The sequence below is a fragment of the Odocoileus virginianus genome, chromosome 6 (genome assembly GCF_023699985.2).
Source record: "Odocoileus virginianus isolate 20LAN1187 ecotype Illinois chromosome 6, Ovbor_1.2, whole genome shotgun sequence".
Classification (NCBI taxonomy): domain Eukaryota; kingdom Metazoa; phylum Chordata; class Mammalia; order Artiodactyla; family Cervidae; genus Odocoileus; species Odocoileus virginianus.
The window spans coordinates 58,598,908-58,626,377 of record NC_069679.1 but is presented as its reverse complement, the minus strand read 5'-3'; the positions used below and the strand labels follow the sequence as shown (position 1 = coordinate 58,626,377).

Here is a 27,470-nt window from a genome sequence, read left to right as displayed (position 1 = left end):
TCCTCATGCTGCTGCCTTATAGTTGCACTCACCCCTGTCTCTAACCCTTGGTTAATAGCAATATGTTTCACATACCTGTAATTTGTCTTTTTGAGAACATGATAGAAATAGAATCATGCAGTATGTGACCTATTTAGATTCGCTTTTTAAATTCAGCATAATGCTCTTGAGGTCCATCCAAGTTGTTGCATGGATCAATACTTCATTCTTTTCTTTCGTGAGTACTATTCCATGGTAAGGATGTACCACAGCCTGTTCAGTCATTGAAGGACATCGAGGTTGTTTCTGACTTTTATTTTTAACAAAGAAAACTTCTATATACACATCCATGTGTATGTCTTGATTTGACCATAAGTTTTTATTTCTCTGGGATAAGAGACAATTGCTGGGTTATATGGTAAATGCATTTTTAGTTTGATAAGAAACTACCAAACTGTTTTCCAGAATGGCTGTATCAGAAATCTAGTCTCTCCACATTCTCACCAGCATTTGGCATTGTCACTATTTTTATTTTCTCTGTTCTAAGTAAATGTATTTTTATCATTTACAATGTTGTCCCAATCACTGCTGTACAGAGTAAAGGCATTTTTAATAGCAACAGTATCTCATAAAGCATGGAGATAATGAAACTTATGAAACACAATGAAAGTTAACTTCCTAACTACTTTATTAAAAAAAACACTAATTTCTAAAATACAAGATTTGCTTGATGTTTAAATCAGATTCTACCTCTTTAAATACTGGAGTGGGTAGCCTTTCCCTTCTCCAGGGGATCTTCCCAACCCAAGGATTGAACTCAGGTCTCCCACACTGCAGGCAGATTCTTTACAACCTGAGCCACAAGGGAAGCCCAAGAATATTGGAGTGGGTAGCCTATCCCTTCTCCGGCAGATCTTGCCAACACAGTAATCAAACCGGGGTCTCCTGCACTACAGGTGGATTCTTTACCAACTGAGCTATCGGGAAAGCTGATTTAAATATTTAAGTGTTACTTTAAATATGTAAACATTCATTTAGATATTACTTAAGCTTTTTTATCTAAAATGGTAACAGAAGAGCTCAGCCTGGCATGGAAAATTAAATCACAAAGTTTCACATTACAAGAACATGAACAGTGTACAAGGTTTAAGGATAGATCCTATAATATTGATGAGCAGAGCTTGTGTTCCTCATCTGAAGGATGTCTCTATGTTTCATTTTGCTTGGGACTGTCATGGTTTATGCCTGTTGTCCAGTATCTATGTGCTTTAGTATTTTTTTTTTCAGAATTTTTCATTTTTAAGCAAAGTATAGTTAGCAATTGCTGCATTAAAATAAGCTGAAGTAGATTTAAGAGACCTGCGGCAGAGCCAGAGAGATGCTGGGGTTGGTGGAAACTTAAGACATAGAGGCATACTACTGTAACATATGTGAGAAGGTCTAGAAATTAAGTTCTTACATGGTAGTTTGGCCACTTATTGTAAATCTACAACTATTTATTTTATTGATAACATGTCTATACTGCAATATTCATTGACAGCAATGAATTAAGTAGGACTGAAGGAGCATATTTAGTGGAAAAATTAAGTACTAAGCATCCAAGAAAGTTCATGAAGAACATGTTTCTTAGATGAAGCATTTATTGACATTTATCATTCTCCATGGGGGTCACAGTGACATCACTGACCATATAAGAGCCAGAAGACTAAATATACTGAGGAAGCATCAGTATCCATGCTTACTAGTTATTTTAAGAAGAATGCACTGGGAAAGAAAGTTAGCCACTAAAGCTTCAGAAGGTACATTTACACTCACTCAGTATGTGAAGTATGTGTTTATATCATGTTTAAATCAAATGATGGTTCTTCTAAATACATTTTAATATGTTTTCAATTTCAAGTTTTCTTCTGTACATGGAAAAAGTAAAACCACCAGTTTTATGTTAGTGTCATCATTTACTTCAAATAGAGAAATATTTTAATTGCAACATTGGTTCAATGTTTTTGATCCAATTCATGTAATCAAAGTAGATGTTTTAGATGTCGATTCCTCCATTCCTGATATTGTTGTGAATGATACTGAAAATTCTGTTTAAAACTTTGACATTTAAAATTAAAAATTTTGGTGACAATAATTTGAGTTTTGATGGAGTAGAACATCATGGTAAAGTGTTCTGTGATGAAACAGAAATGTGTAAGAATTAGTGTAGTGCTCATATAATTTATGCTGTGCTACTCTTAGTTTCTCAGTCATACCCAACTCTTTGCGAACCCATGGACTGTAGCCCACCAGGCTCCTCTGTCCATGGGGATTCTCCAGGCAGGAATACTGGAGAGAGTTGCCATGCCCTCCTCCAGGAGATCTTCCCAACCCAGGGATCAAACCTGCATCTCCTGCATTGGCAGGTAGATTCTTTATCATCTGAGCCACCAGGGAAGCCCCATATAATTTATAGTTGTATCCAAATAAAAGAAGATTCAATTCACAAAACAGACAAATAAAATTACCTATACATAGCATTGGTCTTCCATGGTGGCCCAGTGGTAAAGAATTCGCCTGCCAATGGAGGAAACACGGGTTTGATCCCTGGGTCAGGAAGATTCCCCGGAGAAGGAAATGGCAACCCACTCCAGTGTTCCTGCCTGGAAAATCCCATGGACAGAAGAGTCTGGTGGGTTATACACTCCACAGGGTTGCAAAGAGTCGGACATGACTTAATGACTAAATAAGAGCACACAGCAGTGCTGAGCTACACGCCTGATACTGAAGACTCTACATCAGACCAGCATGGCACGACATGCTTTCTCGCCTTCCTGTCTACATTTTTGTAAACAACTTTTTTACATTTGGTCTCCAATTCATTGAAAATTAGTTGAAAATATTGATGTATTTATTGAATGGAATGCCAAATAGTTCAGATTCTAAAGTTTAATGAAATTGCAATTACTAGAAACAAAGGTGACAAATAAAAACATATTGAAGTGTATCCTATACAGCCAAGTGAGAAAGTCAACAACCCAGAAAGGAGAGTTCAAATAATGCCCAGGTATGATTTGAAACTCTGTAATTGTATTTGGAAATATCTCATCTTGTAGGAGGTATATTTTGATAAAAATTCCTATTTTTAACAGGATAAATTTATATTTACAGAATGGAAGGAAATTTGAGAAGGTCTACAGTTTAGTGGCATTTAAATTTGGCACTCTATTTGTAAATCAAGAAAACTTTAATGAGTTTTTACTTATAAAATTATTTATTGAAATAAACTAAATAGTGACAAAAAGATAGTCTTTGTGAAAATACATGGGCTGAAATATTAAATTTTAAAAGTTGAATTAAAAATTTAAATTGTAAATTTATTTTACTTAGCAGAACTTGCTTGCTAAGTGCACTTGAGCTTAACAAGTGCCTCAGCATTTGTAGAGAGTATTTTCTCAAACAAAAGCCAGTTGAAGGTGTTAACAATTTTAAAATTTATTAACCTTAAAATGTAATCTTTAAGATGATTTTGACCATTTTGTCTGTGGCTATTTAATTTAATAAGACCGTTTTGAAAAAATATTCATCAGAAAAATACAATCAACATGGTTATTAGACAGAATACTATGAAACTAATGAAAGCACATTAGCATATACTAAGACGAATTACTTAGATTGTATCATTTTCAAAGTTTAGAAATATAAGTAACAATATTTTTCTTAATGTACATTGATATATTATTTTTATTCTATAGAAATAATTTCTTTTTTGAAAATATTTTCTGAACAGACTTTATAGGTTTACCATAATAAAACTAATTGGTTGGTTAATGAATATACATTTGGGTGACAACTTATGTAATCCAGTCTATTCATAAGGCAGCATTTCATACTGAAATTTAGCCCCAAAAGTGGACTGTAGCACATTCACACATACCCCGCTTAAATACACAGATGGTTTGATGGCTCATGTGGCTTTGAATTTGGTTATCCTAAGACTGAGTGATGGACTAGCCACAGTACATGGACCACAACAATGATGGACAGAATGCCTCCAAGGATGTCTGCCACACACTGGAGGATTCTTCCTCCCTTGTACAGAAAGAGGGAAATTCAGTAACAAGAGTGGCTCTGACAGTCCCAAGAGGATAGCTCTGTTTTTCACTGTACATAGACCATAAGGGTAATAATGATGGTCTCCAGTTCTATAAGGAGATGAATAAAGGGGTCTTAAACAGTCCTTAAATCCCACATTACCCAGGAAAGGAAGAGGGGCATAGTCTAACCTTCTTCCATGGTAGCCCTCTGGCTGACCTTGCTTCACATGATAATCTGACTACAACAGTCCGAACTGTTTGGTTCTGGTGAAGCCACTGAAAGATTTATACCAGGCTGCATCCCATAGAGATAGTCTTGGCACATTCTGGGACTAATTTGTAACTTCTCACAAACCCTTCCAGATTTAGAGAGCAGCAAGCATAGTGGAAGGAATGTAAGCATTGAAGCCAGATATCATTTCACCCGCTTTGTTCTCTTGAGCATCAGGGCTTCTTAACTGTAAAATGAGAATGATATTAATAGTAACATGCACAAAAAGAGAATAATTTGCTGTTTAAAATACAGCTATTCCTACTTCCATTCCTAGGGAAGGAGACAATTTCTCTTAGGAATAGGTCAAATTTTGCCCAGTAGAATGCCTTGATGAGCACCCTGGGTACGGGCCATGGTTTAGAAAGATATCAGGGGAAAAAAGAGGAAATTATAGATAAGCTAAATTTTAGTAGATATGGACAGAAATTTGAAGGAACTATTTATTCTGAGGTTCTCTCGCTGTGAGCTGCTGTGATCCCTAGAGGCAATGCTCTTCTGTTATTATCCTAGGCACTCTAAGAAATGTGTAATTCACTTTACTGCTTTGTAGGGGGTGCTACTTGCGGAAATTCTAGGACAGTACTACCTTCATGGACACATGACATGTACAGTCATACCCCCAAGCTTAGAAGGGCCACATGCTTGGTTTAATGTTCTGTCACCATCTTGACATTCTTAAATCTTTTTGACCAAGTGCCTCCTTATTTTCCTCTTGCACTGCATCTTACAAATTATGTAGCCAGTCCTGTTGGACCTGTGTTCTCCTTGGGGGTCCATGGGTCTGTGGGACAGACAAGGGAAAGCTCCAAAGGCTAGATATCAATGAGAGTGAGAATTCAGTAGGAACATGATATCAGAGCTGGCAGTGACCAGAAGAATCTATCCCAATCTTGGTGAGAAAATTGGATTTCCACAGATAATTAGGACATGCAAATCAATCTTATGTAACTTTCAAATGTTGGGGAAGCCCGACATTATCTGTATTACATTAACAATATTAGATAAGCGATATTGCATGTAAGATGGCTAGAACATGATTATTCTCAATAACTGATTGGTATTGTTGTTATTTTAGGGTCATATTTGAAGAGCAATGAGAAAGTGTGAAAAATGTAAATATACATGCATACATGTGCACACAGACATGTGAGTACTCCTCTAATTCTCTCTTCCAAATAGTACATCTCCGGACCGGGATGGGGAATACATGTAAATCCATGGCTAATTCATTTCAATGTATGACAAAAACCACTGCAATGTTGTAAAGTAATTAGCCTCCAACTAACAAAAATAAATGGAAAAAAAAAAAACAAATAGTACATCTCCAAATCGACATTTTAGAATCGTGAGTTCTACAAAATCTACTGACCCACATGTCACTTGCTCTTTGAATGACACTCTTTAGTCTACTTGACTAAGGATTGATTTTATCCCAAAACACCTTTGCTTTTCCATTTGATGTTGAAGAAAAGTCCTGCTAATAAACCCAGCTTTCTTTGCTCCCTGCTATCCGCCCCCTCTCTCTTTAGTCGCTAAGTCGTTTCTGACTCTTGTGACCCCATGGACTATAGCCTGCCGGGCTCCTCGGTCCATGGGATTCTCCAGACAAGAATACTGGAGTGGGTTGCCATTTCCTTCTCTAGATAGCCCCTAGAAAGGAACAACTAAACATCCAAAATGACCACACCCACCTTTCACCTCCAGTGGATCTAAAGTCACATTAATGTCAAAGTTGCCCAATGAGGGAAAACCCTTAAACTCTCAAAATAGAGATCTTTGACTTTGAGATATGATTCAATGATGTAAATAGGTGACATAAGACATTTTCTTTAGTATTAACCTACATTAAATTGCCCTGAATGCATGAAAGAGTGGCTAGTGGGCGCTCATGAGCCTCATTTCTGTTCTTATCCAGAAAGTGAATGTGATAGGAAGAATTTAAAATGACCCCCCTTTGAACCACACCCTTGAGTGTCAGTGGGACTTGTAATGTGCTTCTAACCAGTGTAATATGGCAAAGGCAATGGGACAGCACTCCTATGGTTATTGTTATATGGCAAAAATGAAGCGATTTTTTTTCAGATATAATCAGTGGACTTCAAACTAATCAAAAAGAGATTATCCTAGGTGGGCCTGACCAAACCAGGTGAGTTCCTTAAAAGAGAGCCTAGAGTTTAGAGATGCTGGCTTTGCAGAAGCAAGTGGTCATGAATTCTATAGTTGCAAGAAAATGAACTTCCAATAATTGTATGTATCTGGAAGAGGACTCTAAGCTTCAGATGAGACCTTAACCTCAGAGGGCACCTTAATTTCAGCTTTGTGAAACTGAGCAGAGAAGTCAGCTAGGCAGTGCCTGTAAGATCCTAAATGTATGCTGTTTTAAGGCATTGAGTTTCTGGTAATTTGCCATATAGTGATAGATAACTTAATAGAGAGGGGTAGAAAATTAGGGGTGAGGACCAAATGGGGAACCCAACCTACCAAGGAAGTCATAAACTACATGATAATTAAAGCTAACTACAACTGCTCAGCTGCTAGGAGCCCCAGCATGGGACTGCCTACTTGACAGGGAAACATGAGCGAGAAAAGCAGTAATAAACTGCTTTTTAGATTTGAAATAAAAGCCACCACTCACTTGATTATCATCTGAATCTCATCCATAATCATCACTGGTTTGCTATTTGAGTCAAACTTCTTTTTGCAGAGCTAAAAAAAAAAAACAAACCAGAAACATAATCTCAAGTTTATTGATTATCCTCCAAAGTGCTGGGTGTGAGCTTGTCAGTGATTCTGACTCTTTGGCTGTGTCTTTGAAAGATAACAGTATTTAGACCCTACTGTGCTCTCACTAACTCTTTAATTAGTTAGAAAATCATGAGATATTTTTTCAAAGAATGGTAAAAGAAAGCAGTGTGTGAGTTCTGGAATTATTGAGAGGTATTATCTGATGACTGACTTTCTATCACTCTGATACTCAATTTAGAAATGGAATGAAAGAAAACAGGAAGAGAATTGCACTCCACTGATGTGTGGATGCCTAGAAAAACCTTTAACCCTGTTTCACAATGGAGCTTCTAGGTTAAAGGAAATATATGAATATATATGAAAGAATTTATTTGAAGCAGGTTGCTTTCTTTATGCATTCATTCTTAAAAAGCTTTGAATCAATTTTGTCATCAACTGAATCTCACTTTAAATGCATAAGGGAGCTCAGTATTTGAAGGAATGCTATGGTAAGTCTAAGTAAAGCAAATTTAGCTTTTAGTAGTATATATAATTAGGCAAGCTAAGACTTCTGTTGTAGTGATAAGTACTTTTGTATACCAACACTTTTTTTATAGTGAAGAACTGATTTTAAAAAACTACATTCAATTAGTTTTCATGGAGTGCAGTGCCCATAGAAACTACAATCTAAGCCTCCAACTAATAAAAAAAAAAAAAAAAAAGAAACTACAATCTAAAGAATGTGGTTCTCCATCTGGTTCTACAAAATGAAGTCACTAGCCGCAGCAGTCCTGTCGCTGATCTTTACTTAACACATCTTGAAAAGAGTTAGGGTGGAAATCTGGCTGAGGCACTCTGTCTTTGGGAAAAACTGGCAGAACAGGCCTTCAAATAAATAGTCAGGAAAAATTTCATGCACCCAATTTCTTGTATCTTCTTATCCCTTGTTTGCTGTTGTTGAGTCGCTCAGTCATGCCAGACTCTTTGTGACTCCATGAACTATAGCCCGCCAGGTTCCTCTGTCCATGGGATTTCCCAGGCAAGGATACTGGAGTAGGTTGCCATTTTCTTGTCTCATCTTCTTATGCCTAGGAGAGCACTAAACTAATTAACAGAGACATTTGCTCCTCGTGACTAGCAGCAGACTTCTACTGAGATGTGTGCTAGATTATACTTACCCCCTTCACCAGAATCATGTATGTGCTGACCTCACCTCCTGCCTATTTGAAACAGTTCCTCAGAATTATCTGCGAGGTTTTCTCCTGGGCTATATTCCTTAGTAACTCCAAATAAGATTGAACTCACAGCTTTCATATTGAATGGTTGTTTTTTCTTCAGAGAACAAAACTTTGGCTGATGGGGGGCCAGTCTTAGATGTGCCTTGTTAAAAGATAGAATGAACAGATTAAACTGGAGCATTGACAAAGAGAAGGCTGAAGTGGTGTCATCAGGAAGGCTTTAGACCCCGGACACTTCTAGATGAGATAAGGATAGACCTCTAAACCAGGTGTTAAAGGAAGAAAACTCTAGGTCTTAGGAGACAAGTGTCTTACATTTTGCAGTGTGACTCTGTGGATTCAAGTCCTAAAACCTCAGCCTACTAGCTGTACCACCAGTGAAGGCACTTAGTCACTCCCTGCCATCTCTTCCCTATACAATGGAAATAATAAAATCCCAATTTCAGAAGACTGCTGTGAGGATTAAATGCAATAACACAATAAAGAACCTGGTGCTTAGTCAGCTTTTAGCTGACTGTTACTGTTAACTGTTTCTATTTGGCACAACAGAGTTGTAGAGGCTCCAGTTATTTAAAAGACCAACTAAACCTCAAAAAAAAAAAAAAAAAAAAAGTGCTGAAGGAATTAACACACCATAGGAAAAAAATGCTAGTTTCTCCAGCAAGAGAATGCCTCAGGCATTTACAGTTCAATGACTAGGTACTATTTCTAATCATTATCTCATTTAGAATTATAATGAAGAATGTTGGGAATAATTAACCCCATTCTGTAGTCCCAGGAGCCTGTCATTGCAGGTATGAAGGATTAGGTACCAGCTCTGTCAGTCCTGGCATGCGAGCGCATTTATTTCCCCCAGTGTTACCATGTCATCTTGCCTCTCTTTTCAGGCAGGTTCAAAAAGTCCCCCACCTCCCCCCAAAGTGGCAAGGCACATTCGTCTCATGCTTGATAACACTTTTACAGTCAGAGAATAGCAGCAGCTCCTGAAACATCCAGCCCTTTTAAAAGCTTAGGATAGAGAGTAAGCGTCCCTTTAGAGCCAGATGTGGTAAATCCTCTCTCTACTGAGCTGCCAGCCTGGAAGCCCACTCCCTCCTTTGTTAGAAATTCTAGTCACAAAAACCTACAATAAAATGCTGCAGGCACATCAATAAAGGATATAATGAAATCAGATGAGTCTTGTTCCTTACATTTACATGCAAAGTATATCAAAGGAGCATCCAGTTTGTTCCTGAGACCAATACAATGGATTCTTTTGTGTGGGAGGAGAGAAGATATATGAAGCTGAATGAGGAAGCAATTCCAATTAAAAGGGCTGTGTTTAAGGCTCCAAAGACAATGCAGCCTTTGCTAGACACTTAGCTATTAGAAGTGTCTGGCTGCCGAGGTGGTTTTATGGTAATTGGATGAGAGCTGGGTGGAGAGGAACACAGCAGCATCGCCACAGGGCCCCAAGTTCCAGGTCACACTGCTTCCCTTCCAGCTCATTCCTGTGTGACCTCAGGGCCAGAGGACCTGCCCTAAAGGGCTGCCATGAGGATTAAACAAAATAAAGCATATAAACCCTCTCTGGCAGTGCCAGGCACATGCTAAGCTTTCTATGATGTTTGCTATTATTGTTATGAGTTCCTCTGACTCAGCCCCACACAAAAGCTGGCAAAGGCTGGAATCACCCAGATGACAAGTGACTGGGACCCTGGAAGGGCCTGTCCTTGAGGCCACGTGCTATGTGGTGAAGGGCAAGTTGTCTCCTGGTACAAAGGCCTCTTGAAGTCAGCAAGTATTGGACAGCTCAGACATGCACCATTGGAATTAGCTTGCCTGTTTCCCACACACTTTTCATGTTTTATAGCTTTAGAATCAGACACTTGGGAGATGCCAACTTGGAGACAGATTATTCCCTCTGGCAGGCTGTCTGCAATTTTTCTCCAGAATCTCCATTTGTCTTAAATGGGAGCCACCTTCTTGAAAGTGAGTACTTAGGCTGCCTCGTGCAGGTCAGATCTGAGAGTGAAACAGAACCACCTATTCGTCTATGTGGGAGGACACATCTATGGGAATCAGGGGATTTAGCTTTTGGCTCTTTCCCCCTTGCTGAATCACCAGAGTGCCTCTGGAATCTCCTTGAACGCAGAGGTCCCAGATATTCTTGGTTTTGTAACTTTCAGTGCCATTCTTCATTGACCTTATTAAAAGGGTGGTAATTTTCAGCTGGGAAACGACAGTAGCTCAGTCCCCACTGCAGTGGTTGCAGTAAAAAAGAGGGAAATCTTTTCTTTTCTCTCTTGCCCTTTTCTGAACATTTTTTACTTTAACTGTTCCTGATCTGTAGTCTAAAGACTAATAAAGATTAACCCAATATGATAATCACATCCCGTGTTTGGTGCTCACTTTTCTAGCACTCTCTTTGCAGACCACTTGGCGCTTCCCAGGTGGCGCTAGTGGTAAAGAACCCAGTGGCTAATGCAGGAGACATTCCATGGGTTGGGAAGCTCCCTTGGAGGAGGAAATGACAACCTATTCCAGTATTTTTGCCTGGGGAATCCCATGGACAGAGGAGCCTGGCAGGCTACAGTCCATGGGGTCGAGAAAAATCGGACACAACTGAAGCAACTTAACACACACACATACCTTTTAGTGCTTCTCCTTTCCTTTTATGTTACAGAAAGGAGGCCACAGTACAGTTCAAGAAAGACAATGGACCTAACTACCAAGCTCCCTGATGCAAGTCTATGACTGTTTTTAAAACAATGTTAGAGGAAGAAGAATATAAGATCCTTATATGTTTGCTCCTCATCACCAACCCCTGACTGCAAGCCCTCATCTGTATATCCCCCAATTCCTCATGGAAGTGGGGGGGCACAGTCTCCCCTCCGTTGGCTGATGATTAAAAGCCACCTTTCTATTTCCTCCAAACTCTGTCTCTGTATTTTTTATTTGGTTTTGGTGGACAGAGAAAGCCAAGGTTTTTGGTGACATCACAGTGAGTCACTCTACAAAGCACAGGATATGCACCTGGATACTCATTTCAAATATGGACTCTGTTATTGTCAAGATGTAAATGGGCCTAAATCACAGTGCCTCTCTGTTGGGAAAGCCCTGAGGAATATAACACATGAAGCCATCACTCTTATAGTGACATCTGAAAATCAGTCATGAGGAAGAGAGAGACACTGGAAAGACAGGGCTGCAAAAGGCGCTTTCTTTCCATTTGTAATATTCAATTTCTGTAAGAAAAAGGACCTAGAGCAATTATGGCAAAATGTAAATATTTGTTAAATCTATGTGTTGAGGACAAGTATTTATGTCACTTGGCTGTGTATATTTTCAAGTATCTTTAATAATTGTGTATATTTTGAAGAAAAAGCAGTGGAGTTTTTGGCACCTAAAAAGAGAGGTGTCTCAACTCAGAACGGCACAAGGAAAACCAAGTAAAGTAAGTGAGGAGTTGCTCAAAGCTTTCTTCAAGGTGAGTTTCAGAATGATGCTGGAGGGTGCAGCTCATGTGAAGAAGGCAGCCAATCTGTTTTAAGTTGTTGTTCATTTGCTCAGTCGTGTTCAACTCCTTGCGACCCCACAGACAGCCAGGCTTCCCTGTACTTCACTATCTCCTGGAGCTTGCTCAGACTCATGTCGATTGAGTCGGTGAGGCCATCCAACCATTTCATCCTCTGTCGTCCCCTTCTCCTCCTGCCTTTAAGTTAAAGGAGTAAAAAAGACGTGGCAGGTAGCTTGAGTGAAGGGGAACCGTGGCAGGTAGCTTGAGTGAAGGGGAACCGCTCTTTAACTCACCAGCAGGGGCTCAATTCAAAGTGCTTTCCTTTTTTCCCTGACTTCAGTGAGGGATGAAACATAAATTTAAATGATTTAACAAATAGGTAACAAAAACAGCAAAATTGTTTGGCTACTAGTCAGTTTAGACAAAATGGTGCTGAAATGGGCAGTAGCTTTGAAAACCCTCGTTTTGAAAACATAAGCTGACAAAACCAAGAAAAGTTGCCACCAGAATACAAATTCAGAATTGAATTGTTTTGTTTCTTCATGAAGGAAAAAACGACAACAACAACAACATCAAAACAAAGAGGAAAAACCCAAGTAGGGTGAATGAATTCAGTGTTCAACTAATCATGAAACTGCCTCCCCAAATGGGCTCACTTAGCAAACATGGAGACTAAACACTCTTCATGGTCAAGTGGAAGATCAAAGGATTAATGTGCTCCCTGCATAGAAGTAGGCTGTTGTGAAGAAAAGGAAATCTAAAAAGCCATAAAGTGTTGCTTGTGGGGAATATAAGTCATAGAAGACCTTCATGTCATTTACCTGTGATAAAAATTTCAGGTTAAGTGGCAAAATATAGAATAACACGAATCATCTTTATTCATGAAAAAGTCCTTAGACAAGGATTTCTCTGACACAGTAAAAAAGACTGTCCCAAATCAGACTTTCCTTATGCCTAAAACTGATCATATAATAAAAAATAGTTGCATGAAACTCTCTCCGATGTGGACCTGCACACGTCAGTTCCTAGTATCTTTTCCATAGTCATGGCCCTAATATAAACTGTAAACTGATGCAAAAGGAAACTGTTTCTGTTTCAACCCACAAGTATTTTTAACCTTTGTTGTTGTTCAGGCACTCAACTGTGTCCAACTCTTTGTGACTCCATGGACTGCAGCACGCCAGGCTTCCCTGTCCTTCACTATCTCCCAAAGTTTGGTAAAACTCATATCCATTCAGTCATTGATGCCATCCAACCATTTCATCCTCTGTCTCCTCCTTCTCCTCCTGATTGAAGAATCTTTCCCAGCATCAGGGTCTTTTCCAGTGAGTTGGCTCTTCGCATCAGGTGGCCAAACTGTTAGCTTCAGCATCAGTCCTTTCAATGAATTCAGTGTTGATTTCCTTTAGGATTGACTGGTTTGATCTCCTTGCTGTCCAAGGGACTCTCTAGAGTCTACTCCAGAGCCACAGTTTGAAAGCATCAGTTCTTCGGTGCTCAGCCTTCTTTATGGTCCAACTCTCACATCCGTACATGACTGCTGGAAAAACCATAGCTTTGACTATACAGACCTTTGTCAGCAAAGAGATGTCTCTGTTTTTCAATACACTGTCTAGGTTTGTCATAGCTTTTACATAATTTCCAACATATTGTGACTGAGAAGACAAATTACTGGAGGCCAAAAGGATGAGATGGTTGAATAGCATCACCAACTCAATGGATATGAATTTAAGCAGACTCCAGGAGATAGTGAAAGACAGGGAAGCCTAGGGTGCTGTAGTCCATGCATGCATGCTAAGTCACTTCAGTTGTGTCCAACTCTTCTGTAACCCCACAGACCAGAGCCTTCCAGGCTCCCCTGACCATGGGATTCTCCAAGCAAGAACACTGGAGTGGTTTGCCATGCCCTCCTCCAGGGGATCTTCCCAACTCAGGGATTGAACCCGCATCTCTTATCTCTCTTATTATTATCCTTTATCTTAGCCCTGCATTGGCAGCTGGGTTCTTTACCACTAGAAACCCCTGAGAAGTCTGTTCTGCTGTCAATGGGGGTTGCAAAGAATTGGACAAGACTTAGTGACTGAAAACAACAAACCTCATGTACGTGTTTTCAGACCATAGAGATTAAACATGACTTACCCTTCCAAGACTACCAAAAGGACCCAGAGAGAGACCCATGGTGATTTTTTTTCGATAATTTAAAAGATATATTAAAACAAACATGGAGATTGTGTTTGTTAGGGTGTTTTGGGTTGCAGAAATCAATTTAAGATAGTGGATGCCCACCAAGAGAACATTTTATAATACAGGGAGACCCAAGGTTGAGAATACATGAGTCCGCAGAAGCAGCCGTCACTCATCACTGTGTCTCTCTGAGAAATGGCTTCTTCTTGGAAGAAGAGTTTTCTTTGCTACTCAGTCCCCATGATGAACAGGAAAAGGGCATCAATAGCTTGCAGGCTCGCAAGTTTTACAGTACCTGTCATTCCACAACTGCTGGCCTGTGCTCACACTCCCTCATCCTCACACACCCACTTCATCTTGGATCCCCTCACTGAACTCCAAATGTGTGGTTAAGGGATGTTCACTGGTCTAGCTTGAAGTATGAGTCTGTGGCCAGCATGTCAGATCACACAGCTGCTGAGTGTGATGCCAGTAGGTCTCCAGAGAGGAGGATGTGGCAAACGCCCTATGAATTTCACTACACATATGCTACAGAGCAGAATGCCTTCATGCAAAATATTTATTGCACGCCTCCTCTGTGCTTGATGCTTTCTGAGGTTCTAGGGGGACAACGGTGAACAAAAAAAAAGACGAAGTTCCTCCTCTCAGGAAGCTTACATTCCACTGAGGAAGGAAACAATAAAGAAATACTCAGTAAAATACCTAAGATATCTGTTGGTTATAAGTACAGTGAACAGCAGTAATGGCAAACTCAGACATATTTAACAACCAACTCTCTGAAAGACATTTGACAATTTCTGTGGTATTTATACCACACTACAGTGACAGCCCATGGGGTCGCAAAGAGTCAGACATGACTGAAGCGACTTAGCAGACACGCACGTTGACTTTCAAGCTCTCGGTGTGATATCCCTGACCACGGACTTGGGAAGAGATGAGCTGTAATGCACTATTGCAGAGTAGCCCCACCATAGGCAGGCACAAGCGATATACCCTCAAAGCACAGATGAGAGTAAAACATAGGAAAAGAACTAGGAAGTTGTGAGTTTTGAGGATCTATTACTTTTGTTTTTAATATAACTAATTTCATTGTAATTTGAACTATTTAATTTTTAGTGATGGCTTTGCTTAATAACTAGCTCACAGAACTCCTGAAAATTTTATCATCTGTTCTCACAAGCCAGTATGAGCCAGATCCAAGACACCACTGGAGGTAAGGAAAACAAAGCAGACTGAGGAGGGGTTGTGTTCCAGATACCTGGAATGCTGTGTAACAAACCAACTCAAGACTTAGTGGCTTGGAATAAGAACTGTTCTACTACATCTCATAATTTTGCGGACTAGACAGGGCCCAGATGGGGGAACCTTCTAGCCAGTGACATCACCTGGCAGATGGACTACTCTTGAAGGTCCAGAGTGTCTGGGGCCTTAGTGGGGGTGACCAGAAGCCTGGATCAAGCTGGAACTCTTGAGTGGAATGCCTCCACGTTACTTCAGCATGGCAGCCTCAGGTAATCAAATCCAGGACTCCCAGAGAAACTGTTCTAAGAGGCAGGAAGTAGAAACTGTCAGTCTCCTAAGGCCTGGGCCTGGAAACTGTCCCAGCACCACATCTGCCATATTCTGTTGCTCAAAGAAACCACAGGACCTGCCTACATGTAAGTGACAGAGACCCTGTCTCTCCACAGGAGGGGGATCAAAGAACATGTGGCTCTCCCTAATCCACCACAGAAAGGGAATAGTAGTGGTCACGGAGCTCTGATATTTTAAAGATGGTGGTTGGGGAAGACTTTTCTACTAAGGTGATTTTTTTTTTCTCCTAAGAACCAAGCCATTTGAACAAATAAAATGTGCATATGAGTTATTGAGTCCAGGTTTTGGCAGTAATTCTGACTAAGTCTTTAGACCCCGCTCTGCCATAAGTGGGGAATATCTGACAGTGACCACTTAAGAGCCACTTCTTACTACCCAGGTGAAAGACACCAAAGTTCAAAGAACCCAGGCACCTGTTCCCAGACACCAAGCAAGGCCTTGAATACTGGTCAGTAGCAGAACATAACCTGAGCCCAGTGCTTCTACCCAGATCTTCTATTTAAAAGTTAAGTGCTTCTTTCTATGGGCTTCCACTATAGCTCAAATGGCAAAGAATCTGCCTACAATACAGGAGACCCAGGCTCGGTCCCTGGGTCAGGAAGATCCCCTGGAGAAGAGAATGGCAATCCATTCTAGTATTCTTACCTGGAGAATTCCATGGACAGAGGAGCCTGGTGGGCAGTCCACGGGGCACAAAACTTTTTCTAATCAGTGTTAGCACATGATTTAGCATTTGACACTTTCCTTTTATAAAATACACATATTTTATATCAATAAGAATGTAAATTCCTTAGGAGAGACTTACTTTTACACTTCTCCAGGGCTACTGGGTACAGCGCAAGATATCACCAGGTTAAGAGTGTGCACTTGGCCTGCCAGGCTTGTGCTGTGGGGCAGACCCACACTGTCCCAGAGGAATGGGCATCCTTTTCCGTTCCTACGAAAAAGCAACAAGTGGTAGCCCTCTACTTCTCTTACAAAACCGTACTTTGTATAACATAGTGCTGGGCATGCCTAGAAGGATCCTGGGGTTGGGGAGGGGGGTAGAGCAAATGGGTTGTGCTGATTAATAGCATTTAGATTCCTCCAGAAGTGTGTCTTATGGACATGCTATGATTGACTATTGCTATATAATGAACTACCCCAAACCTAGTGAATGATATATATCTTCAACTGGAAACCTCCTTTGGTTCTGACTCTGTGTGACCCTATGTTCTGCAGCCGGCCAGGCTCCTCTGTCCTTGGGATTCTCCAGGCAAGAATACCCGAATGAGTTTCCATTTCCTCCTCCAGGGCATCTTCCTGACCCAGGGATCAAACCCACATCTCTTTTGTCTCTTGCATTGGCAGGTGAGTGCTTTACCACTAGCACCACCTGGTAAGATCCTCATCAGTGTAACAGCCATTTTATTGTGCTCACAGATGCGTGGGGTCAGGAATTTGGATGGGGCAGAGTAGGGGTGTATTGTCTCTGTTTCATGATGTCTGGTCTCAGCTGCGAAACTCATTTGGGAGCTGGAATCACCTGCAGGCTTCCTTCCTTACATGTCTGGGATCTAGTTGAAAGGACTCAAAGGCCAGCCTCCACTGGGACTGTCAATAGGAGCACGTGCATATGGCCTTCTCCTGTGACTGGGGTTTCCCACAGCGTGGCAGCTGGCTTTGAGATAGAACACCAAAGGAGGGATGTCCAGAAAGCAAGCCTTCTGAGAAAGCTCAGGGGTAGCTGCATGGCCTTCCAAGCCTAACCTCGGAAGTCACCATCTCCAAGACACATTACTGGCTGCAAGCATGTCACTGTGGCCAGCTTAAACTCAAGAGCAAGGAAGTGAGACTCTGCCTCTTGATGAGGACTAGCATGTGGGATGAGAGATGTTGTTGTGGCCATCTTTGGAAAATGCAGCCTGCCACAGGGCACATCTCTTCAACAACCCAGTACTGCCAGGGTTGGGAACATCCCCTGAAGGAGGGCATGCAACCCACTCCAGCATTCTTGCCTCAAAAATCCCATGGACAGAAGAGCCTGGCAGGCTACAGTCCATGAGGTCACAAAGAGTCGGACAGGCCTGAGAGACTGAGCACACACATACTGCCAAAGAAATGGAGCTGTGATTGAGGGATGCCGCCTCCTAACTGCCCCCCACCCCACGACGCTTGTGCTGAAGGGCCTTCTGGGGCCAGGTACAGAGGAACCGCGTCCTGAGGCCAGCACCCGAGTCCTCAAAAGCCTCTCTCTTTCAAGGTTGCAGTCAGGATGTGAGCTCGGCACAGGCCATGCCCCAGCTTCTTTTCACTCTTGGGCTTGGTGGTTATTCCACCAGGAAATTCTACAGACGAGCCTGACAGGATGAGGGTTTGCCTCTTTTTCTAATCTGTGGGCCACCAGTTAACTGTCAGGGTTATCAGGGCTCAGGCCAAAGCCAGATGTTCTTAACAGATGTGCAAAGTAGGCATTTCCCTTATTACATCTTTTTAAGTTGTCTGATGGTATATGATGGCTTTTTTAGTCTAATTTAGGGTTGGACACCCCTGCCAAAGCAATTGTAGCCATTTCCTCTATTTTAGTTCACACAAAGCAACCCAGCCCTGATTTCAAACCTTTTTTCTTTTTAACTAATTGGGTGGCCTTCTGTATCTGGGCTATGGAAACCAAGGGAAGTTTCAAATTGAAGATTATATATTATGTATATATATATATAGAGAGAGAGAGACAGTTGTGAAATGCATTCCTTTCAACCCAACCCTTGCCACTATTTCTCTCCATTAATCAAGATGTTCTTATCTAGCATAAGTAAAAATGTAAGAAATCACCAGACATAACTGCAGCGCATCATAGTGCTCTCTTTCGGCCTCTACCCTATCAGTTCTACCTGGATTTCCTATCTGGAGGCTTTGAGGAAAAGTGCAGTAAAGCTACTGCTTAGTTACAGAGTATCACCAAATAATAAATACCAAGTCCACCCTCCCCCCGCGCCCTTCCTCTGATCTGGCTTTGCTCCAGTTGCGTTGTCAGCAGAATGAGCTGTCACCAGATCAGACGTCTTCAGGTCAGAAGTGGGAGGGAACCGTACACCCGCAAATGAAATGCCCCTGTGAACACAGGGTTTGTTTCCTCTATCAAGTGCTATTTATGTGCTTATAAACAAACTGCTTTTATTATTCAACTTATAAAACTCCACTCTTTAAAGTCTGCATTTAGCTACATTGCACACTAACATCTGTGACAATGAGGACGTGCGCTAGCATGTCCCATTTCCCACCCTCCCATCACCACTACCCCCCCCCCCACCCCACCGCCAGTGTGACAATGTACATTCAAGGTTATAACGTGCTAAGACTGAAACCAGGTATGTATAGAAGAAATACTTAGGAGAGGGTGTGAGAGTGACAATCAATGTTTGTTAGGAATGAGAATGAACTCTTGGTGGAGTTTGGTGAGCCTTGCCCTGTGCTGAGCCCCTGCCTGGGAGAGGTCTGGGTGAGTGAGCTGACAGAACCCGTGCGTGACTCTCAGTGGGCTCCGACTAGGCCTGTGGTACCTTAGGACTCAGTAAGAAATAAAACATGGAGGTAAATGTTTTGTGACTAACACAAAGGCTGCATTCCATGGTAACAAGGTGACCCCAGAACTTCAAACATCCCTCCCGCCACCCGCACCTCCCCACCACACCAGCCAGAAAAGATGCAAAAGGCAAGCCAAGGCTCAGGGCTCTTCTGATCTGGGAAGCTCCTCCAGGGCTGGTAGATTCACTGGACTTAACGTCCACTTCAGTCCATTAGAAGCAGAGGCACAGAGCTGCCAAAGCTGTTTGTAACTTTAATGTATGTGTAATGGCTGATTTTGTGGATCCATCTGGCTGGGTCACAGTACTCAGTCAAGCACCAGTCTAGAGACTTCTGTCAAGGCGTTTTTTAGATGTGATTAACATTTAACTCAGTAGACTTTAAGTAAAGCAGATTACTCTCTATCAGTGTGGGGGGCGGAGGGGAAATCTCATCCAATTAGTTGAAGGTCTTGGGAGAAAGGCTGAGGCTCCCTACCCCCAAGAAAGGATTCTGCCAGCAGACTGCCTTTGAACTCTGAGCTGCAACATCAGCTCTTCCCTGGGTCTCCAGCTGGGCCTCCATGCAGATTTCAGATTTGTCATCTTTCAAACTCATATGTGCTAATTCCTTAAAATGAATCCTACTGGTTCTGTTTCTCTGGAGAACCCTGACTCTATGTTATGTCTATACACTTTGCACTGCTTACTGCTTGATTAATTTATGTAGCAGGGACTGCAAGCTGCCTATCTAATACCCATTTTTCTCTTCTTTCTTGGTGTAAGAATCCTAATTTTATTTAGGATGGTAATGTTCTAGCTAAAAGACTACGTTTCCCAGTTTGCCTTACAGCCAAGGATGGCCCCATGATTTACCTCTGTCCAATGACAGGTAAGCATTGTTGATTAGGATTTACAGGAAGGCTTTGTAAAGAGAAGAAAGGCTATTGGCATGTACCCTCTCTCCCTTTTGGGGTCTTCTGTCTGGAACTCTGATGGTGGTGGCCATCTTAAATCATGAAACCACCCACTAAAAATGGCAGAGCAGAAAAATACCAGCTCTGGACTGCCTACTCCCTTTTACTTGAAGAAAAACTAAACGACTATCCTTTAAAAACCTAAAAAAACTATAATTCCAGTTTTTGAACAACAGTGTACTGTAATTCCGAATTGATCAGATAGTACACAGAAGTTACAATAATTCAAAGCAAACCTCAACAGTCCTCAAACCCAGACAATCATTTATGGTCTGGTCCAGCTTGTCCTATAAAATGGATAGTATTATTATTACCACTTTACAGAAGATGAAACTAAGGTACAAAGAAGCTAAGTAACATGCCGAGATCACATAATCAGCAAGTGACTGAGCTTTGAACTTAGATCTAGTCAATTCTGGAATTTTCACTTTTTTTTTCTTTCTTAATAAAATATGGAATGCGTCATGAATTTGCATGTCATCCTTGCACAGGGGCCGTGCTAATCCTCTCCGTATCTTGGAATCTGCACTCTTAACCACAGTGCCTTCCAATGGTAAAGCTAAGAATAATGGGTGGAAGTCATGGGACACAGATTCCAGTTCAATATAAGGAAGACTCTTCTAAAAGGGGGCTGTTCAATAACAGCATAACTAGGATTTGTAATTAAAGACTGAATAACCACTTTTAGGGCTTTCCAGGTGGCACTAGTAGTAAAGAATCCACATGCCAATGCAGGAGATGCAAGAGAAGCAGGTTCGATCCCTGAGTCAGGAAGATCCCCTGGAGTAGGAAGTGGCAACCTGCTCCAGAATTATCCAGTATTAGTCTATTCCAGTTCACCCAAGTCTACATAAGTGTTTTGACAGAATTAAACACTCCATACTAGGAATTTTAGAAAGAAAGGAAAGGGTAAATTTAATATTAATACTGGCACTATTCTAGTTCTTGACTTCCTTGTAGTTCTAGTTCTAGTTCTTGACTTCCCTGTAGCTCAAACAGTAAAGAATCTGCCTGTGATGCAGGAGAGCAGGGTTCGACCCCTGGGTCGGGAAGGGAATAGCAATCCACTGCAGTATTCTTGCCTAGAGAATTCCAAGGACAGAGAAGCCTGGGGGGCCACAGTCCATGGGGTTGCAAAGAGTCAGACATGACTAAGCGACTAACACACACAAACATTCTAGTTCTTAATTGGGGTAGTGGGATGGAGGGTCTCCATTCTATTACTGTGTCTCATCACTTATGTATATGTTCCAGTGTCTTTTAATATATATTAAACATGACATGCTTGGTGGGCTATAGTCCATGGGGTTGCAATGATTTGGACACAACTTAGCAACTAAACCAAACATGACATTCTAGGTGGCTTAGTGGTAAAGAATCTGCCTGCCAATGCAAGAGATGCAGGAGACCCAGATTCAAATCCTGGGTCAGGAAGATCCCCTGCAGGAGGAAATGGCAGCTGGTTCCAATCCATGGGGTTGCAAAAGAGACATAAAAGAGCATGTATGCATGCATGCATGCAAACATGACACAGTGGTTTTTATTAGAGAGAAGTTAAGTGGCCAACTTAGTTTGGGTGTCATATGCAAGGGGAATAGTAGCCTGTGCCCATTCACTGTGCCCTCACCTCTGGGCTGAGACTGGAGCCTTTGTGACCTCAGCACTCCTTCTTGGAGGGAGCATCTCAGTGAGGGCTCTTGGACCAAGGCTGAGTTGACAACCTGCCTCTCACCCGTTCCTGGGCAGTTTGGAGCAGTAGAGCTGAGTCTCAGGGCAGCATCTAAAGAGGATGAACATGACGGTAACAGAGGCATCCTGGCCAGAGTTCATGTCTTTTTAGTGTCTCCATCTTCTCTCCACTCCTGTTGTGGCCCTCTCTTCTGACTTCTTACTCCTTCCTTTTCTCTGAGACTTCACCTTTAAAGCAGGAAGCTTTCTTTCATTGAAATTTTTTCTTTTTAAAATTCATTCAGAGTTGTGAGGGGCCTTGAACTGATGTTTGATTGCTGTCTCTTATTCTGGGAACATGGGAAAAATTAATAAAGCCAGACACTCTTCTGACAAGGTGGATTTGACCAAAACAATGTGGTTTTTTTTTTTAAACATTCAAAGACATAATATACTTTCTACTCGAACACCAAAAATGTTAGAATGACTTCTCTTTTAATTTTCCAAGGTGAGAAAAACTCAACAATACTAAATGGCAAACATCCCTATAGACAGGCTTATACTTACAGACACTTTTGGCCTCTAGTCCTTTGGTTAGATAACACAAAAAGAATGATAAAGGTCCTATAAAAATACAGATTGCTGAGTTGGAAGGGAAGTTGCACCCATGGTCTTCTCTCACTGATATCCCAAGAAGGTTTTTCTATCGAATTACTGATAGCTCTTCATTGGAAACCATTAGCAATTGGCCTTAGAAAAAGGAACTTATTGGAAAGGTACCAGGTGACTCACAGGACTAGAAGGCCGGAGAATCAGTCTGGGAAAATGGCCAGAGCTCCAACTGGCCAGCAGGACCCAAAGTCAAAGCCACGTCATCAGTGAGGCAGATTCTGAGGACGCCCTGCTGACCCTGCGGGCTCTGTCACCAGCCTCTAAACTCAGTGCCACCAGCGTGACCTTAAATGGTTCTGTATGTTCACATCACCAGCTCAAGATTGAAAGACTTGAGAAGGTGCATCTGATTGCTAAGCGACAAAATGTCTGCACCTAGTCTCAAGGGGGCTGGCAGAGAGAAATTTGGTCTTTTGCTTTATTACCACTGAGTTATAAGAGTTCTTTGTATATATAGAGCTTAAGTACTTTGTCTGTATATGTATTACAGTATCTAAGATGGCTCTTCACCACGTCATGTCTGCTAATGCTGGAATCCAAGATGGCTCCTTCATTCAAATGTTTGGCACCCAAGCTGGGAAGGCTGGAACACCTGGGACTGGCAGGCATCTCTCTCTTCATCCCCTCTCCATTGCGGCTAGTTTAGGCTTCCTGAAAGCATGGTAGTTTCATAGTATTTAGTCCTTTTTTTTTTTTTCATCTATTTTTATTAGTTGGAGGCTAATTACTTTACAATATTGTAGTGGTTTTTGCCATACATTGACATGAATCAGCCATGGTTTTACATGTATTCCCCATCCCTATCCCCCCTCCCACCTCCCTCCCCATCCCTCCCTCTGGGTCTTCCCAGTGCACCAGCTCTGAGCACTTGTCTCATGCATCCAACCTGGACTGATGATCTGTTTCACCCTTGATAGTATACTTGTTTCAATGCTGTTCTCTCAGAACATCCCACCCTCGCCTTCTCCCACAGAGTCTAAAAGTCTGTTCTGTACATCTGTGTCTCTTTTTCTGTTTTGCATATAGGATCATCGTTACCATCTTTTAAAATTCCATATATATGCATTAGCATACTGTATTGGTCTTTATCTTTCTGGCTTACTTCACTCTGTATAATGGGCTCCAGTCTCATCCATCTCATTAGAACTGATTCAAATGAATTCTTTTTAATGGCTGAGTAATATTCCATAGTGTATATGTACCACAGCTTCCTTGTCCATTCGTCTGCTGATGGGCATCTAGGTTGCTTCCATGTCCTGGCTATTATAAACAGTGCTGTGATGAACATTGGGGTACTAGTTAGTCCTTTTTAAAAATGGTGGTTGGATTCACTTAGAGCAAATGTTCCAGGAGACCAAGATGTAAGCTATATAAGACTTCTTATGACCTAGGCTTGGAAGTCAAAGAACACTACCTCCACTGCATTCCATAGGTCAAAATTCAAGTTGGAAAGAATTAGACATTTCCTTTCAATAGAAGCTATCATAAAGAATTTGTGGCCAGTCTCTGTAACATGGTATAATTAGAGATCTCAACATTAGTGTCAACTGTCAACTTATTCTCAATTGCTCAAACTCACTGAAATCATTAAATAACACTTATTAGCAAAAATGATAGTTTTCAAATTGCTTGAGTATATTTTATCTTATGACATCCTCACAAGAACTTATGAGTTAAGCAATTAGACATTAATATCCTCACTTACTGACACTGCTGAAGCCCAGTAATATTGGTGCCTTGTTCAACAGAAAAGAATCACAACTAGAATCCAGGTCTTTGGCCTCTAGTGCAGTGTCTTCTCCTATATGCCTTGCCATTTCTGCTTAGGTATACAAATACTCCTAATTCAATATTCTCTTCTTTCGTAGGAAATCTAAGTTTGTGGTAGTCCTCAATTACTAATGAATTATTTATTCATGAATTATCAGACAGGAAGAGCTGTCTATTTAAATAATTAGATACTATTCAGTGAAATTGTATTAGAACCAAAAGTTCTGTGGTTGTAAGGAATGAGAATGAATGAGTTGATTTAAAATTGCACCTTTGTTTAGTGACAGTATTATGCATATGATTAAAAACTAAAGAAGCCAAAATTTTAAGACACAGAAATTCTAAGAGTCCATTGTAATTGAGAAAAACAAGTTGCAGAGCATTATGTGAATACACATGCAAGAATGCATACAAACATATATATTTTTCAGACATGCATTTGTTAGCATATATACAAAAAAATCCTCTAAAGGTGATGCTAATAGTGTTATATCTTAAGGATTCTAGACTGCTTGAATTTGAGTATATATCATTCTTTTAATAGTAATTTATTAACAAAAGATTTTAAATCTCTTCAGTCCTTTCAGAAATACATAATTATCTGATTTAAGCATCTTCACAACTTTTCTAGTCCCAAGTGGGGTACAAGAACAAACAAAACTATTAGAGTGGGTTGCCATTTCCTTCCCCAGGGGATCTTCCCAACCCCGAGATCGAACCCAAGTCTCTTGTGTCTCCTGCACTGCAGGCGAATTCGTTACCACTGAGACACCTAGAAACAAAACTACAGATGGTATCATATTAAGGAAAGAAATTCTATATTTGTTGATTCACCCCCCCCCCAACAGAAGTTACTGAGATAGTATCTTTTTAGTACTCAGCATAGGGAAATGTGTTCTTAAACAAAATAATACAAAAGTATCCTTTGGGCTAAATATAATTGTCTTCCGGAAACTCACTGGTTTGGACCTCAAAAGAGATAGCCAAGAAGTGACTGTTTTTCATAGATCTCAAAAGACAATCAAAGAAATAGTGAACCAACTTGGACCTGCATGTATATTAAACTTTACCTAAAAAGCATTCCAGTTTACATTAAATTATTTAGAAATTCCAAACCAAACTCTGGCCCTACTATGTCATAAATCAGGCAAAGAGGACCTGGGAGATTGGCAAAGCTAGCTGGGCTAAAATAGAGTGAAACTCCTTTCCTGTATGTCTTCAATTTGGGAATAAAGCAGAGTTCAAAGAGCCAAAGATCAGGGTGTGGACAGGAATACCATCTGTCGGATGGGTGTTCCAGACAGGAGCATCGTGGATCAAGCCAGGAGGGGGGTTATCCAAACTGGTTAGGATTGAGAACTAGAGCCTGTGGGGAGACATCAAACACAAACCTAGATAGTGATAATGACCTGCCGTTTGTTCAGGGACAGCCATGCTAGACCCTTTTCATACATTATCTCACAGCCCGCAGTCTCCTCACAAACAGGGTCTTAACTTCTTCAGATGACGACACAGACTTAGAAGGGGTTACAGGGCATGCCCAAAGCCATGATGCTAGTGAGTGATAGAACCAAAATTCAAGCCCAAACCTTTCTCAAAGCCTGTATTCTTTCCAACAGACCAAGCTGTGGTGATCTAAAGGACCCAAGAGAATTTTGTGAGAATAGTAAAGTCAGGAACCGTGAGACTCAGGGAGTGGGCTGACGTGCCAGTTCCATCAGGTCTACTTGTTCTGGACTTCTCCTGGAAACACAGGATATTTTGGTGTATTCCTTTCATATAATATCTGAGTATACCTGTCTCGTGGGTATCACATCTTCACAGAGTCATGGGGCAGATAAAGTGAAATGAATATGATGGTGTTCCAAAGGTAGCCAGGCTCCTCTGCCAAGTGTCAGGTTTGATGTAAAAGGTAGAGAGAAATGGAAGAGAGTGGGTGCCGGAGTCAATGACTGAATAATGAAGCATGAGCCCCAGGCTCTGTCTAGACGCTCACGAGGCTCCCTTTTCTAAGAGGAAGACCACGCACAAAGATGTGATGAAAAATTGTGGAGCCTGACCGAGAAGGAAAACCAAGTGAGAAACGTGTTTTGAGAAGGATATCATTAGCACATCAAGTGCCAAAGGAAGAATAAACTAGAGGAGGACTGAGATAAAGCCCTAACTTGGACATGAGAAGGGCACAGATGACCTTTGGGAGGGGAGATCTGGGGTCTTTGGGAGGACACGTCAAAAAAACAGTGACCTAAAGTAGGGGTGGCAATGTTGAAATAAACCTGACTTTGTCAAGAACCATGAGCATCAGAAATAGATGGTGAACAAGTCAAAGGCAGGCGATCAGTCTTGGATTAGGGAAATTGTGAAAGGTGATACAGATGAGGGAGGAAGAGTCATGATTCAGAGATGTTAAGACAGAGGCATTAACTGGTGGAGTGTGGTCCCGGATGAATGGGGAGGGTAAGGATTCTGCACACTGAGAGAATCTTTCCTTAAAGCAGATGGAGCAGAGAAATAAGACTGATGATCAAGTAGACATGTGAAGGGGTTTTTTAGGTATTTTTCATTGGTGGTAAATACATTTTTTTTTTTACTATTACTATCCCAGAACGATGGACTTGATTCAAGAAAAGGGCACAGAAGAGCAGAAATGAGTTCAAGTTCCTAGCTTTGTTCCTTATTATGTCTGTGACTTGGACACATTTTCTGAGCTTTGCTTTGCTCACCTTTAAATTAGGATGATTATCTCTGTCCTGACTCCCAAGTTGACTCCCAAGTCAAATATCTAGAAATTCAGATTTGTTAAGTCATTGGTAGTTTGGAACTGGCCATGGTGTGAGCATTTACACCATGGAGACAAGCAAATGTTACAAAGCGAGCCTTCCCAAGGGCTTGCCATTGCCTGCTTCCCTTTCATTAATAATATTTTACGGCTGAAATGAGAGACTGTTTGTGAAAACACTTTGCAAAGAACCAAGCTCTATATAATGGGAAGAGCTTTTAATATTAATATTGACAAGTGTGGCAGCATGAATTTTTCACCTATTAATTAGAGTTTTCTTTTCTGTCCCCTGCCCACCATTCTTAACATATAGCCTTTCGTATTTCCTTACCTTAGCAATTTTTGCAGGGCCGAAGGCAAAGATGCTTGAAAGCAATGGCTCTTCCAATCTTATTAAAGGACTATACATACCAAAAAGATAGTATTGAGAACAGGAAGGAAAATGGGAATATCGAACAGGCTTCAAGGAGAGATTCCCAGTGGCCTGAGAAGGGG

General features: G+C 41.2%; 1 long non-coding RNA gene and 1 pseudogene across 1 annotated transcript; both read right to left on the bottom strand.

The window, feature by feature from the left end:
- Positions 1-3,736: 3,736 nt before the first annotated feature.
- On the bottom strand, positions 3,737-16,498 carry LOC110151191 (uncharacterized). The gene is made up of 3 exons (XR_002317979.2): positions 16,373-16,498; positions 6,965-7,035; positions 3,737-4,513 (listed from the first exon to the last, which is right to left on the bottom strand). It is a non-coding gene; the product is annotated as an uncharacterized lncRNA (long non-coding RNA).
- Positions 16,499-20,532: 4,034 nt separating this feature from the next.
- LOC139035762 (U6 spliceosomal RNA) lies at positions 20,533-20,630 on the bottom strand (annotated as a pseudogene).
- Positions 20,631-27,470: the final 6,840 nt, after the last annotated feature.